Source organism: Pinus tabuliformis, chromosome 8, assembly GCF_031772625.1.
Source record: "Pinus tabuliformis cultivar Carrire ecotype Pingquan chromosome 8, CPIR1, whole genome shotgun sequence".
Lineage (NCBI taxonomy): Eukaryota > Viridiplantae > Streptophyta > Pinopsida > Pinales > Pinaceae > Pinus > Pinus tabuliformis.
Window position 1 is genome coordinate 408,707,183 of NC_142294.1, and position 16,034 is coordinate 408,723,216.

The following is a 16,034-nucleotide window of genomic DNA, read 5'->3' on the forward strand; positions in this document are numbered from 1 at the left end:
ATTTAGGCTTTGTAGGTACAATAATATCATCAGAATGTCTGTTTTGGCCAAATTGAGAAACAAATTCAAAGCTTGCTGCAGAATGAAGTGCCCGGGTTGAGTGCTAAGGACCCGGCCCCTATTGAGTCATCTGATGACTGAAGTAGAGTAGAAAAAGCAATATTTTTTGGTTTTATGTTGATCTGGTTGGATAGCATTTACTTTGAAAGTCAAAGGATTAAGCATACAATAGATACAATAGTATATTTAGCATGGATGGATTTTCTCAAACTGTTTAAATTTTGGACGACATATGATGTTGATCGGTGGCTAACAAGCCTAGTTTTCCTCAGGCAGGTTGAGGCCACCAGACATATTTTTTGTTACATGCCTATATATGATTAATAGAAAAAGGAAGTATTGCCAAGCTTACAAAAAAAAAAACTTCCCAAATCATTTACAAAATAACATAGTTTGGAAAAGTAACTGAAGACTCAAAGGGTGGGAAGGAGCTAATTTTAAATATTATACGGTATACAAAGAAGAAGAGACTTAGAGTAAGAAATAATAAAAGTAAAAACAAGAAGAAGTTATTGTCAAAGATGATTCATTGAAGGAAACAAAAACCAATCAAGAAGAAGTATATGAGGACCCTTTGGATTCGGTGACAGTGGAAGCACAACACTCTCCAAGGAAAGTTGGATCCCCCTCTTAATCTTTAAACGAAAAAAATTGGAAAAGAAACTTCTTGGGCATATCAGGGAGATAAGGAGGAAGAAACTGAAGACAACAATGTTTACTCATTGAAGGATGATCCATAAGACAAAGTAGAAAATGTGAGCTGGATTTAAGCGGGGAAGAAGGGAAAAAATATTTCGCCAAAGAAAACGAGAAACCAATCAAAATTAAATCCAAAAAGAGTGAAAAATAGAATGTAAATGTATTTGGATCATAAGAGTATTTTGGAAAATATTTAACTAGAACAAGACTAAAATTTTTGTATCATAAAATAATCACTTGAAGAATTAAATTGAACCTCCAAGCTCAATCTCAAACCTTAAAAAATATTAGTAATTTTGGAAATCAATCTCAAACATTAAAAAATATTAGTAATTTTGAAAATTTATAATAATTCCAGACGAAATCCGACCTTACTTTTTAATAAAAATCTCATGTATATTTTTAAAAATAATAATAATAATTTATTATAACTTAATGCACTTCACCTCCTCATTATTAAATTAGTTAATATAATAACCTCCTTAAATCTAATGTGATAATCCCTTGACTTACTAACGAGATAATTTAATATAATATAATCTAATTTTTCAAATTTGAAATGATAACGTTTTTCACATATGATTAGTGTTCTTAAATTTCCTTTAAAATAATTAATTTTCCAGAATATAACATGTAATAACGTTGTAATGATTATTGTGATAATATTTTGTTTGCATTTTTTCCCTTATTAAATATTTATTATATAATGTTGTTTAATCCTTAAATCTAATATGATAATCCCTCGACTTACTAACGAGAATCGAATACAATATAATCTGATTTTTCAAATTTGAAATCATAACGTTCTTACATATGAATAGTGTTCTTAACTTTCCTATAAAATAATTAATTTTCCAGAATATAACATGTAATAACGTTGTAATCATTAATGTGATAATATTTTGTTTGTATTTTTCCCCTTATTAAATATTTATTATATAATGTGTGATAATGTTATTTAATTAATGTTTTATATAAAAAAATTGTAATATTGTGATTTTAAATTATTAAAAATAAGTGTTGTTAAATTATTTAATGTTTTGGATTTTTTAATTAGAATTTATTGTTAAATTGTGATTTTCTTGTTTGTTTAAAATGGTTTTTTAGATTCAATATCTTAAAAACACTTAAGGCACTTATATTATAGAGAATTCACAACAAAAACTTGTGATTTCAAGAAATCTCTACCAGATTTTAGGTAAATTCGACTGTAAAATGTGCCTAGAAAAGCTCCAAAAATGTACAATAAATATACTATAGCTTAAAAATGTCTCAAATTTATAAATGAATTCAACACCCTAAAAACCCCTAGGGCACTTAGATAACCAACAACAAGTGTAGTATGTAACTTAGTCCCTGTTGAATAAGTTTGAATATAAATATATGTTAACTTTGACAAGGATTGATGAGAGATGCTTTATCAAAATAGTCATTTACAAAAGATGAAGAGTTATAAAAAGAAAATAGATAGAAAACAATTTCAAGTAATATTATTTATTGAATCTAATTAAATCACCCCTTATGATCATATAGCTCTAATTAATGGGTTTTTATAATTTTTAATATGATTTTATTAAATAATTATAATGAGTTAGTATATATTAACTAATGACAACTAATATCCCCACGTGAGGTGCTTGGTTCAAGAAAGGGTGGAGAGTGGGTTGCTTTCCACTATCCCACCAAACCACATGCGAGGGGGTGTAGCAACACACCCTCAATAAAGGTTTTGGTGATGCATGCATGAGGTACGCATGAACTTCATAACCCACTTCCCTCTGATGCATACAATGATTCCTTCACTTCTTGTAACTACAATTCAATGGCTCTTGGTACAATCATAGTGGATTTTACATCACCTGAGGAAATTTTCCTACCCATAAACACAACCTGTCGAGGGGAGGCATTAATTAGACATTCAATGATTATTATGTAGAATAGCACTGCAACAATATTCAACTTAATTGGTTGTCGAGGAAGCATTATCATAGCATATCTTTGTTCTATTTCACACTTGATAGCTTTGGCATGTGGATAAATACTTGGGATTTTCTTGGAGGACGGTGCGTTTTATTTATTTCATATTTGGATGAATTAGGTAGGTTGGCAGCCTAGTCCTTAGTATAGTTGGATTTGAACATAGGGAAGGTAAGTAAAAATAGTAAGCAGTGCATTGTTGTTTCCCCTACCCCTCATCTTTTATTTTTGGTAGTTATGTCACTTATTTCTTATCTATGTTTGTCTTGTTCTCGGAAATATTTCTTTCCAATTATGAGCAATATTAAAGGCTTCACTTTGTTGAGGCTATTCCACAGCAAGCGTGCGACTAAGGGAACAGATGAGGTAGGTTTAGTCTTTGGCTTAGTGTGCTTTCTTTTCTTTTGTTACTCACTCCTAGTTTTTTTGAAATTAAAGTTTCTCGTCATGAGTCTTTCCTTCTTTCTTAGTCCTCTCTAGATTCAGTGGCTTCCCCCATCTGCAACTAGGTTGGCATCACTCATAAATTCTTAGTATGACATGTCAGAGGGCCTGAGTCTTTTGGGGAGAATAAAATTACTAGGAACGTGGGCACAAGTGAGGGCCAAAATCTCCATAGCAAAGTTCATAGATCTCACTCCTTAACATGTACAAGAGAAACTTGCTCATTTTGAGAAGGAATTGGTAAACCAATGACATAATCTCACAGACATGAAGGTTTTAACTAAAGTGGATGATTGGGTTTTGGATGTTGGGCACACAGCGGGCGCTAAACCAATACATGTACATCGTGGACATATACTAGCACCTTAGGTTCCTTCTTGACTAGGTCCTAGTAGAGAGAAATGAGAGTAGATAAGACATTCCCCTATCTATAGATCACCTAAATGTCAATTGATAGCTTTGGATTGTAGGTTGGGTTGTATGGAAAGACATATAATGGTCATATCTCCTTAACCAAGCTTATCTATATGAAACACCAAGGATCTCATTCCAATTGAAGTTATAGATTCAGACAAATCTCCCTAACTAGTCTCTACCTATATTATTCCTTTCAGACAAATCTACCTAATTGGTCTCTCTCTATCCTATTCCTTCATGCTCTCTATTTATATCTCTCAATCTATAAATGGTCTGTGTAGCCCAATTTTTTGTTTTTAGTTTCTATTTTTTGTATCAACAAGTAGAAGCATGTCCTCTACTCTTTTGAAAATGTTGAGATTATAAGTCTAGTATGGTTTTTCTAGTAACAGACCAACCCAGAACTCCATGACTTAATATGTATTCCATGTTTTTGAGCAATACAAATTATTTAACCCAAAAAAAACTAGTAACAACTAATATTATTAATTGACAATAAAATATAATAATTATCACAAGTAATAATATTAATAGTAATTCTACTTTAAAATGAACTAAAAATATTTTAACAACTCATTATCCAAATATAATAATATTTATTTTTATCTTTTCTATTAATTATATGATTTATTATAATGTTTTCCTTGCTTCTATCTATTAAATTAATTTAATGAGATCATCTCTTTATTAATGAAATAATTAGTATAATGTAATATAAAATTTTAACTCTGTGACATTTTTTAAATAATTTATTAGAAAATTAAATATATTTTAATAAATTATTAAAACTTAATGTAATATTATTTTTCTTCAACTCTTAATTAAATTATTCCATTATTAGAAAATTAAATATATTTTAATAAATTATTAAAACTTAATGTAATATTATTTTTCTTCAACTCTTAATTAAATTAATTTGGAATAGTAACCTTCTTAAATTTGTTCAAATTTTCATTAACCAGAGATATTTAGTCTAATATAAAATTAATTATTGTTAAATTGATAACATTCTTTCTTATAATTATTATAAAAATATATCATAGCATGGTTGCTTTTTTTTTTAAATTCATATTTAAAATAGGATAATAACTACTTTTATATTTTTATTAATTAAATAATTTATTACAAAGTAATGTAATATTGTTTTTTCTCACACTTCATCTTATAATGTAGATCTTTTTAATCATTATATCTAGATTGAAATCACTAACCTTAAAATAAGACGAGTTATATCTTGATTTTTTATTTTGCACTTATAAATTTTATATTTTATATGAAAACAATTTAAATAAGAATTTCCCTAATAATATCTTAGAACATGATATTAATAGTCTAAGAAATGAAGATAATATCATTTTGTTAAGAGACTTTAATGCTAGAAATGCAACTAAGTAATTTATTCTTTTGAGTAATGATTCAAACCCTAATCTTCTTTGGTTAGATGAGGACTTTGATTTAGCTAGTAGATTCAAAAGAAACTCCAAAGACCTAATTGAGAACTTACTTGGTACCAAGTTAGTCAAGCTCTGTATTTCTAAGATCTTATCATTTCCAATGGCATAACCAATTGGTAATATCCAACTAGATGAGTTGTATTCAGGGGCTTAACAATAGTGTCATAGATTATGTGATATCTAATATCCCTATTTCCAACCAAATTGTAAATTTTGACATCTTAAATGACCATGAGCCTGATTCTAATCATAGACCTTTAACCTTAAATTTAAAATTTGACATGCGCAATAACTACTTGTAGGAGAATCGTGAGATTCAAATGCACTCGTGTTTTTACAAGAGTAAAATGGATCTCTTCTTAAAGGATTTAAATATGGATTTGCACCTCTTAACTTATAAGTATAACATTGAAATACTCTATCAAAATTTTACTACAACCCTTCTCACCACCATCAACAAGTTCTCTACATAGGTATCATATGAAAAGAATAATAGAACTACCAAACCTTGGTATGATAATGATTGTAAAATTGATAGAAATAGGATTAGAGATGATCCTAGCAAAACCTTAAATCTTGATAAGATAAATATGTACAAATATATTATGAAAAGGACAAAAAGATACGACGTAAATTGAAACCAAGAGAAGTTGTTACACTTTTCTAAGTATGATCCTAGAAAGTTTTGGAGGAAAAGTTTTATTTGTAAAACTAAATAAAATAATTTGATTCCCTTGGAGAGCTGGAATATTTTCCTTAAAACCCTTTATGAATCCCCTAATGCCTTCAAAACCATTTTGAATGGCCCTATTTGAATATGATAATTTTTTTTGGAAGACATTGATTTTAGGGTTAAGCAACTCACTAATGTGAATACTAAGTATATTGAATGATACCAAGCCAAAAAGTTTAAAAGGGAAGGGCCTACTCTCATCCCTCACATACACAATCTCTTCAAATTTGAAATGAAGAAAGGCTTATTTAAATCGTGGATGTAGAGACTTATTGTGGCTATATTTAAAAGTGGGGATAAAATAAGTTCCTCTAATTACAGGACCATTATGATTAGCCACATCTTAACCAAGATATACGAACTTATTTTGAAAAAGAAAATTAACCTCTAGCTTGAAAACCATAATAAAATAGCGAAGGGAAATCTGGGTTTAGGAGATATCATTCACTTATGGACCATATTATCACTCTTAAGATAATTGTTGAGGAATTCCACAATAATAAATATGATCTCTGGTGTTTTCTTATTGAAATCTAATTTTTTTTTACATTGTTCCAATGGAAAAGCTATCGAAAAGTCTAGAAGAGATAATGTTTATTTTTGAGTTGAGGGTTGACATGACAAGGTTATATGAGAATGTTATTTCCAAACTTAGGACCACTCATGGTTGGTTGCAAGATATTAAATGAAATATTAGATTCAAGCAATGGTGTCTCTTATCCCTTACTCATTTTGGCATATGCATTGATAAGCTAGAAGATTGTATGGAGGAGACAAGTTGTGTTGACCCCGTGTTCATTGGTATAGTCATAATTTTTCTCCTTTATGCTAATAGTATTTCTCTTTTGGAAATTATCTTATTGACATGGAAAAATGCACCACCAACATTTATTAGGGGATCTCCCCTGTATGAAGTCCCAGTTAGAACACATTTCATTTGGGATAGGAGTCCCATCCGATATGTGGGCTCAGCTACCACCATGTTTGTTTGTTTCCTTTTTGGTTTTTGGTAAAAAGGTGTTAATGTGAATGAACCTGTGAAATATATGCATTGTGAATATGAATCATCTCATGAATGATAAACTTGAAATATAAAGCACAAGAATATGATAGAAAACAATGAGAACAAGTACATGTCAAGAGGAGTTAGTTAGCTCAATCCATATAAGACATACAAGAGAAAAAGAGCACTAGAAACTAAGTGCAAAGTAGTTCACAACTAAGAACTAGTGTAATGTGCGGAATGAAAGATCAGAGATCCATTAGAAATAATATGAGTCATAAGCCACAAATTATTTCATCAGCATATAACTCATGTTAAAGCCATTACCACCATCACAGAAGTGCACAAGAATCCTCCCAAGAGTAGAGAGATTCTTAATTATAATGTTGAAATATGAAGTACATGTACCACAAGTCCATAAAAATCAAATAGTGGAAGGCAAGTTTCTCATATCATTTCCAAATAATTCCCCTAGCCTCACTAAAACTCAATCTTCAAAATACCAAGAGTAAGAGTGCTCAAAGCTACATATTTGCTAACAACCACCTAAATGCTAAAAGCCTCAAGTGATAAAAACCCCTCTGTTATAGTAATGAGGGTATATTTATACAAATGGGTAGGTGACTCTTCACCTTCCCCATGGTTATTCAACTACCTCATGACCTATTCAACTCCTAGTGACTTTAATATTCTTATTGATTTTTACATGATTTTTTGGTATTTCTCCATTTTCATAATTACGACACAAATCATATTTACAACATGGAAAATGGGAAATCATGAGGTTCCCAAGCATGTTTTGATCAAAACTTCTAATGTGCTTGTAGAAATAGATATTGTTGTTAGAAATTCTAAGGTGACTGTTGTTAGTGTTATTATTTTTGCAAAATCACAAAATCTTGTCTGGGCTACTAAAGAAGGATTGTGCCATCAACTTGTTGTAATGTAATTCCATTTTCTTGTTGTTGCACTAGTTGTTGAGAAGATTGATCCTTGACTAACACTAGCACCCCACATCTTTGTTGTCATGGTGAGAAACATAGTATAGTTCTATGCACTATGGGTAACCACATGGAACTGACTTGCAATAATTTTCCAAACCATTACATAAATAAGTTGATACAAAGTGGCCATATTCATAAAAACATACTTTCATGGTGTATCAAGTAGCATATTTAAATCCTCCTTGTTTGCCTCATGCTCTATAAATTCTTCCATGTCATTGAAGGTGTTGGTGCTAGAATGTACAACCATAAAATAATTCTCTCCAACACCTCTTAGGGTGAAAGAAGGAGTTTTTAGGGTCTAAGGATTTTCAAGATGAAGTTGTTGGAAAGAAAGTTGAAAGGTATCAATTTCAAATTATCTAAGGCACAAAACATTGTCAGTAAGGCATCAGTAGGTGAGCGTCAGTATGGTGCCACAAGCACATGACATCATGGGCATGAGCGCCAGAGGACTTGCATCTCACTAAGATCCAATAGTAGATGTGCCCAACAATCTGATGGCCCTAGGCACTCTACACCACAAATTGGCATGATTTTGAACTTGACAAAGGGGTACAGAAGGGCACATGTGGCATCCCGTCGTGCCTCTCACACTAGTCTATGATTTTCACTAGCGCATTTCAAAACCATGTGAAGGGGAGCGACATGCCCATCCACATAGGCCTCCCATGTTGTCCCTGCCTGCCACATCCCTGAGCCATGTCAAGCCCATCTGCCAAGCACCTCGCCATGTCAGCCTCCCATGTGGCATGGCCCATGTCATGCTAATATCATCATGATATTAGCATGACATCATCTAAATTTTTCCCAATCTAACTCTACCACATGTCAAAGCTAATTTTTTTTATATAAAAGGCCAATGGACCCATTCATTTGTCATTTTCTACAGCTCACCATGTGCACTTGTCGAGCCTATTTACTCATTTCCTAGTTATTTGAGGCCAAATTCATGACTCCAAACCACCAATTTGCACCTTTTTCATGAATTTGTCTTGTCCAAGCCTTACTTGTCCTAAATTTTCCAAAATTTGAGCTCTCAATTAAAACCCTATACTTTTCCCAATGAAATACATGCACTTTTCTTAAAATATTCTATTTTGGAAAATAAAGCCTCTCATTTGTCAAATTAACCTCCTAAGTTCATGAATAATTCCAATTTACCTAAAATTCTACTAAATTCTATCTCAATTTTTCCTAGCAACCCTTAGTTGAATCATTAGCACACACAAACCTGTCCATTGTTCATAAAATTCAAAATATTCTCCCTCCACTCTACTAGCCAATCTCTTTCTACCATGTGGCACATCCTCATTAGCTTTTAATCCTTGATAATATCCCTTTCTCCTTTTCTCCCTCTTCAATTCGCTAGTCATTCTCAACAAGTTTCCTTGTTCTAATGGTCACTTCATCACCCAAGAGTTCTATTGATGTCTAAATGAAAGGAAAGACCAAAGAACTAGATTTTTATGGTGGAGATGCAGATGTTCGAGATCTAATGATAACCACCTATGATATGAAGGTAGTTATTCAAATAGTGCAAAGCACTAGGGAAGTAATAGGAGACATTAATAATCTGTATGCATCAAATTCAGTCTTTGTCATTGTTCCACAAGTGTTTGTCAATGTCCCACAAGCAGGTACTTTCCAGACAAGAGAGTTATTGTCTCATCTTATGAAGGTAAAGAAATAATCCAAACAACACCATATTCTATTGCAAACATATCGTCATTTCCCAATAGGCCTGAGTTGTAAAAATTGAATAAAGAGAAAACTAAATAAAAATGGAACACTCTTGCACCAAAGGTCCAAAAACAAATGGTTGAAAGTTATGTCAAATAAGGAGTGGTTCCTCCCTACGATCATCCTACCAACCACATCACATCTTTTTATTCCATGTCAAAGTTGTATTTCTCCATGGTTGCTCAAATTATTTGTTTGGATACTAATGTCTATATAACTGAGACAATTTTAGGTCTCCTAGTCTCCTTCTGTCATCCCACCACCAAGGCCTGCACCAAATTTGATTTTCTACAATTTGTATTTGATGAAATTCATTCCCAGATGACAGAGTTTGGAGAAGGAAAGTCCTTTCACAACTAATACTATCTAGTCCACTTATTCATCCATCAATAATACTCTTACCTAGAGCACCCGAAACCCAAAATGGTAGATGAACACAATGTTTTGTTTTTGGTTATGAATGGATTCCAATGGTTATAAAATGTGAAAACAAATAAGGTTTCTTCAATTACATATCCTCTTTTATGTCAGTAGTGTACACTCTTCTGCATGGTCAATTGTTTCCTAGATTCCCTCCTTTCCTCAAGGAAAAGCTACAGTTTACCTTGGATACTAAAGTTGGTGATTGGTACCTCTTCAAAGGGTACACAATCATTAGAATATATGGGTTGAAATCCAACCATACCAACTAGCTACATTCTTAACTCCTCACATTTTTTCATTGGAGTACATTAGATAGATATTTGGCAATGACAATGTGCATTTCACTTCAAGGAAAGTAGCAGTCACTTTCCACCTTCCTCACAAGGTGGGACCATTTTGTGTTAATTCAAGGAATGCCTTGGAACTCGTGGAAAATATATTAGAGGGATTCAACTTACCACAAGCTGGACCCTAGAAATATGATCCCCATAATATCATTTTATGAATTAAGGAAAGAAAAGGATCGAGAAAACCACAAGCATGATCCAAATCCCACAGTAGAAGATTGTGATAACAAATCTACTTGGGAAGAAGTCATGGCCATCTTACATCCATTTGAGCCATAATTTTCTCACCTCTCTGGCAAGAAATAAGGCACTTCATAACCCATGGAGGTTGATGAAGGAGAGGATCACAACTCATCAAAAATGGAATTTACCATGGAGACCTTTCCATCTCCCATGTCAGGATCAAAGTCAACGGAATCAGGAGAGGTTTTCAAGCCTAGGCACATGCTAGTAGTAGAAAAATTCATAGAAATATCCAAGCAAGCCTCTAAGGAGAGGAAGAGAGATATTAGAATAGTGGAGAATCGGCCACTTCCTCCCATGCAACTTAAGAGTGCATTAAAATATGAAAAAGGCATTTTGAAGCTAGTAGTGTTGCAATCGAAAGTGGAGACAGCAAGGTCCATGTTAGGTTAACAAGTGCATCAATTTTCCTTGCTTGTGTATCATATTCCATATATTGATCTCATGGAAATGAACATGCAAGTGACCCAATGGTCCATAAATATATACACTAGAAAAATTTTATGACCAAAAAGTTGTAATATCTGTATACCAAGTCTAGTAATTAATTGAAATATGAAAGGACAATTTGCAAGACCAGGAAGATAAAGATTAAAGCCCTAGAGGAAAAAGTCACACATCTTGCCACGTTCCCTAGATATTTTAAGAAATATAAGGATATATTTGAGGAAACAAATGGGAAGATAGACTTAATGAAAAAATAGTTCAATATTCTAGATGCACATCCTATGAAAACAATTGAGTTGGCAGTGGTAGAAAAAGAAATCCAAGACTTGAAGGTCAAGTTGCATGAGGTTCTCACAAATAATAAGGAATACAAGCACTGAATTGTGATACTAGAAACACAATTCAAACAAATTAAAGAGAATATAAATGAGACCCTACAGTCTCAACAAACCCCGGATGTGCTAATTGAGTAGGTGGAATCCTTCACAATGTCCGAGGATGAAATGAAGCTACAAAATCTTCTCTTAAGTCAAGAGCTAGAACTAAAAGAAAAGGAAAACAAGATTCAGAGCACCAAGATGGAGATGTATCAGCCACAGGAATATGGTGAGAAAATTGATGTTGAATTAGAAGTCTTGAGGAGAAAGCATCTAAGAAAATATGCTTTCAAGGCTGCTAGAAGAGTTTTTGAATACCACTAGTGGTTTAGTGCTAGGAAAAGCCATATCTTGTAATGCATTGGAATAAATTACCATTCCTCAAACTCTCAAGTTAGAAGGACATATCAAGAAGCAAAGGTTCAAGCATTGAAAGATCACATCGAGCATCAACAACAAGTTCACCAACTTTTAAAGGATAACGTCAATTTGGTGCAGAATTGAATGAAACAACACGCAGATCAACATCACAGTGAAAGATTTTTTGATGTAGGTGATTGGGAATTTTTATGGCTACATCCATACAAACAAATGTCCCTCAAGTAAGCTATTTATGAAAAGGAAATGTTGGCAATGCTACAGGCACTTAAGGAATGGCGACCTTACCTATGGGAAGACACTTCAAGGTAAAAACGGATCATGATAGTCTTAAATACTTTTTAGAACAAAGATTATCTTCAAAAGAAAAGGAAAAAAGGGTCACAAATATATTGGGTCATGACTTTGAAATCATCTACAAAAAAGGGAAGCAAAATGTTTTTGCAAATGCACTCTCAAGAAAGGATGAGGATGTGGAAGCATTGTTTTGTGTTATTTCTATTATCCAGCCAGATTGGATAAACGAAGCAAGGGATGAATGGAAGAAGGATGATGAAGTGTGGCCACTCATTCAAAAGTTGCAGAAGATCCCAGTTCAAACAATATTTCTAGAACTTGACGAGGAAGGAAAAATCATAGTGGAACCTGGAGCAGTCACAGAAACATGAACCCAACAGCTACAAAATCGATCAATTTCAGACTATCTCATCAAGTGGAAGAACTTACCCGTTGAATATTCCACATGGGAGGACAAGAATTTTATACGGAAGCATCAAGAACTATTGAAGCGTTGAGGAGAACACTTTTTAAAGGAGAGGGGCATGTTAGGTCCCTATACTACTAGTGTAACCCCTTATTGTTATTAGTACAACCCCCTTATTATATTGTTGTGCCCACTTAGTCCCCATATTGTTATTATTGTGCCCCATAGAAGCCCACTATTGTTATTATTTCCCTTATATTATTATTGTTATGTTGGCTCTGATTATATTATGACCCCTTAAACTAATATATATAGAAAGGTGGTCTTTTCATTTGTATCATCCAAGAATTGTTAATTTTTGTAAGGTAAAGGAGGCTTCCCCCTCAAATAGGATGAATTCTAAGTAGTTTATCTCTCTTTTCTATATTTTTATGAGCTGGTTTCATAGCACACCTATATATAGGCCTTGTTTTTATGTAATTGAGGGGAAAGTATTTTGGTGTAGGGAAAACTCTGTCAAATTCTTTCCATAATTTGTTGGGACTTTTGAAGTTGTCTAAGTAGGAATTCTGAAGTGAGTTTTGGGTTGTTAGTTCTTCTTTATCATGTAATTCTAAGAACCCATCTTTGTATTTTGAGTTTTGCACCATATTAATACAATTTCAAGTATTTTTCATGGAAAATTATGTTGTAAACCTGGTTTGGTATGAAGTTGAAATGGGATTGTTAATTAAAGTAAATCTTGAATCGGTGTGATTGTTTGCTTTAATTTATGTAGAAATTATTAAAATTAATGAAGAGTATCTTGGATATTTTTATGACTTGTTACATGGGTATTAAAGGAAATTCCTTTTTCCACCAAGCCTATCTAGTCCACTTATTCATCCATCAACAATACTCTTACCTGGAGCACCTGAAACCCAAAATGGGAGATGAATGTAATATTTTATTGTTGGTTTATGAATGGCTTCCAATGGTTAGAGAAATTGAAAACAACTATGGTTTCTTCAATTAAATCTCCTCTTTTAAGTCAGTTGTGTACACTCTTTTGCATGTAGGTCAACTGTTGCCTAGAGTCCCTCCTTCCTGAAGTGAAAAGCTACAGTTTACCTTGCATACTATAGTTGGTGATTGGTACCTCTTCAAAGAGTACACAATCATTAGAATATATGGGTTCAAAGGCAAACCATACCAACTGCATGCATTCTTTATCACTCGCATTCTCACATTGTAGTACATTAGATAATATTTGGTAGTAACAACATGAATTTCACTTCAAGGAAAGAAGCAGTCACTTTCCACCTTCCTCAGAAGGTGGGACCATTTTGTGTTAATTCAAGGAATACCTTGAAAGTCATGGAAAATATATTGGAGGGCTTCAATTTCCCACAAGTCAAAGCCTGGAAATATGATCCCCACAATATCATCTATGAACTAAGGAAAGATAAGGATCGAGAAAACCAAAATCATGATCCAAATCCCATAGTAGAATATTTTTCTAACAAATATACCTTGGAAGAATTCATGGCCATCATACATCTAGCTGAGTCATACTTTTATCACCTCTTTGGCAATAAATGAAGCACTTCAGAACTCATGGAGGTTGATGAAGGAGAGGAGCCCAGATCCAAGAATGCTAGGGAAGGTAAAGCAAAAAGAGATGATGATGATGAAGATTATGATGAGACAAAGTCACAAGCTCTAATACTATACAAAAATTAGTTGGAAACTCCATTAAAATTAGAATTTACCATGGATACCTTTCCCTCTACCATGTCAAGATCAAAGGAAACAGAGTAAGGAGAGGTGCCCAAGCCTAGGAACATCCTAGTATTAGAAAAATTCCATTAAATAGCCAAGAGAGCCTCTAAGGAGAGGAAGAGAGACATCAGAATAGTGGAGAATCAACCACTTCCTCCCATGTAGCTTAAGAGCACATTGGATTATGAAAAAGGAATTTTCAAGTTGGCAGTGCTGCAATCCAAAGTGGAGACAGAAAGGTCCATGTTAGACTACCAAGCGCATCAATTTTCCTTGCTCGCGGATCATATTTAATATACTAATCTCATGGAGTTGAACATGCAAGTGACCCACATGGTGCATAGACAGATGCATCAGACAAATGTTACAGCCAAAAATTTGTAACATTTGTATACTAATTCCTATAATTAATTGAAATATGAAACGATGGTTTACAGGGTTGGAAAGATAAAGATTAAAACTCTAGAGGAAAAAAACACATTCCTTGCCACGTTCCATAGGTATTTTAAGCAATATAATAATATATTTTAGGAAAACAATTGAGTTTGTAGTGGTAGAAAAAGAAAGCCAAGACATAAGGTTAAGCAGCATGAGGTGCTCACATATAATAAGGAATACAAGAACTAAATTGTGCTACTAGAGGCATAGGTCCAAGGAATGAAAGAGAATAAAAATGAGACCATGCAGCCTCAACAGGTCCTGAATGTGCTAATTAAGAAGGGGGAATCGTTGACAATGTTATAGGATGCAAATAAACTACAAGCTCTACTCTCAAGTCGGTAGCTAGAACTAAAAGTGAAGGAAGAAGAACTTGAGAGCACCAAGATGGAGATGTATTGGCCACAGGAATATGGTTAGAAAATTGATGTTGAATTAGAAATTTTGAGGAGAAATCATCCAAGAAAATATTCTTTCACGGTTGCTTGAAGAGTTATATGGGATAAGATCATGAAGGTAGTGGACAAACATTGGGGTCAACTGGAGTTGGTTCAAGAGAACATAGAACTTGTCAGAATGGCTTGCAAGGAAATGACTGCAATCAAGAATGTTATTAGAGACTTCCCTAACAAGGCCAGAGTGATCATAAATTTCCTTAACCATATTCCCAAGGAAAATGTGGTCAAGGAAAATATTGACAGATAAAAGTGGGTTGAGAGATCCAACCATACAAAGAGAAAGTAGAAATTGGTAGCACTGGTAGAAAACAAAGTATAGGCACTATTAAATGAAGTTCAGGGTTTTAAGAACCAATGTGAAAATATATTCAAGAATAAATTCCTCTTTGATGGGAATGGAGATGTATATTCCAAATAATTACTCATGAAGAGCCTCAATGATATTAAGGAAGATCAAAAAGGTTTTGGCAAGGAGGATCATCCACTATAGGGGAAAGATATTGTGAATTTATATGAAGATTATTTTGAAGGGTTGTTCATGTTAAAGAACATCTTCAAAGGGCTAGGCAAAGTGAACTATGAAGCAATCACAATATTGGAAGGTAAAATTCTAGATGCACAGTTGTGTGACATCCCTTCTGAAAAGGAATGGAAAGGCATGATGGATTTGTACAAATTGTCCAATCAGAGGGGATATACATCATTGTCACAAGTGTCATCAGTAGAAGTGATCTCAAGCTTCAGGCCTATACAGATGTAGCAAACACAACCTCAACAATTCGCACCAACGTTGGCACAACCAAGGATGACACTATTGGTATCCCAACCAAGGTAGTGCATAACCTAGCCAACATACAGGCTAGAGAGAGAAGATCACCCCACATACAGGAAAAAGGGAGAAACACAGTCCACTACATCCAAATCA